Source organism: Pithys albifrons, unplaced genomic scaffold (assembly GCF_047495875.1).
Source record: "Pithys albifrons albifrons isolate INPA30051 unplaced genomic scaffold, PitAlb_v1 scaffold_44, whole genome shotgun sequence".
In the NCBI taxonomy this organism is placed as follows: domain Eukaryota; kingdom Metazoa; phylum Chordata; class Aves; order Passeriformes; family Thamnophilidae; genus Pithys; species Pithys albifrons.
The window spans coordinates 15,448-17,062 of record NW_027286059.1 but is presented as its reverse complement, the minus strand read 5'-3'; positions in this window follow the sequence as shown (position 1 = coordinate 17,062).

Below are 1,615 nucleotides of genomic sequence, written 5' to 3'. Positions count from 1 at the left end.
AAAAAAATCAGAAAATTTCTGCAGTTTGTTTCAGCATCAAGAAAGAGGATAAAAGAGGATAATCCCAAACCCACGGGGGAGCAGGGCAAGGACTCCAACCCCTCTCCCTGAGCAGCAGCACCAACAACTGGCTGGGCCCCCCATTCCCAGCTCCCTGCCCCGCTGAGGGGGGAGGAGGAGAACTGGGAAGGAGGGAGGGTTGGGGGGAAGGGCTTGGTCGGGTTTAGTTCTCCTTCTCCTGCTCTCATTCCGGCAGTACCAATTTAATTCCCACGCCCACTGGGAGTCTGATTTGCCCGCGCTGGTGCTCGGGGAGGGATCTCTCCCGCTCCCCACGCCAAGGGCCGAGCCCTCCGTTGGATTTTCCCTGCCCTGCCCGCTGGCAGAGGGAGGGAGAGCGGCTTTCGTGGGTGCCGCCCCCAGGCAGGGCCCCCGCGCCCCCCGAGCTGTCCCGCAGCTCCCTCCTCAGCCGGCCCGGATCCATCTGCTGGCAGAGCCCGGGCAGCATCTCGGCGGCTCCGCAGGGCACTCGGGTGTGGGGGGGGAGCGGCACAGACAGCGCAGCGGGGCATGACGGGAGTTGTAGTACAGTGGAGTCTCAACATGGCGCGGGGCTCCGGGCTCCGCCCCGACCGCTGCAGTTCTGAACGCCGATTGGCTGCGAGCGGTGACGGGCGGGCGCGCCGGCCAATGGGAGCGGCGCAGGCGGAGGGCGGGACGTGGGAGCGCCACGTGGAGCGGAGAGGGGAGAGCGGCGAGTTTGGGGGGACTCGGGGCGGGTTTTGGGGGTCCCTCCTGACCCCCCCCAGGCTGCGAGACCCCCCGTGCCGTGTGGGCCGTGACGGTGAAGGTGGAGAAGCCGGGTAAGCCCCTCCCCCAACCAGGGACTGCCGTCAGGGCCCTCCCAATACCCCCCAGAAATACCCCTGAGATCCCGAAACACCCACGTGGGACCCCCGAAACTCCCCCAGGATGCCCCAAATCCCCTCCTGGGCCCTTCAGAGTCCCCCGAAACACCCCAGAGCCCCCTAAAACACCGCAGAGAACCTTCCAGACACTCAAAACCACCTCAGAGCCCCCCCCCAAACTTTCGTCCAGACCCTGCAAACCGCCCCGGGCCCATCCAACCTCCTCACAGACCTCCCCAAGTTCCATCAACCTCAGGCTGAAACTTGCTGGTTTGAATTCCCTTGGCCTTAATCTGCATATTTTGGAGGGGGTTTTGCCTAATCTTGATGGTTTGGGGTTTTAGGGCATCTGTGCCAGGCACTCCATTTGGGGGGATGGGAGGATTCCAGGATTTTCCAGCATCCAGGGATGCTCCCCAAGCAAAGCCCTTCGCAGCCCAGACAAGGGAGAGCCCCAGAACCTCAAAGCAGAGACACCAGAGAGGGGAAACTCTTGGCAGACCTTTTTTGGGCTTAAACTTCCTGTTTTGGGGTGACTGTTGTGGGTGCAGGGGGGACACAGTGCTGGGGAAGGGGGTTTGAAGGGGTCAGAGGGCCAAGGAAAGGGGGTCCAGGGGGACCCTGTGCCAAGGAAAAGGGAGTCCAGGAGAGGCGGTCGTGGGCTAAGGAGACCCAGAGTAGCCAGAAAAAGGGGTTCAAGGGGCCCC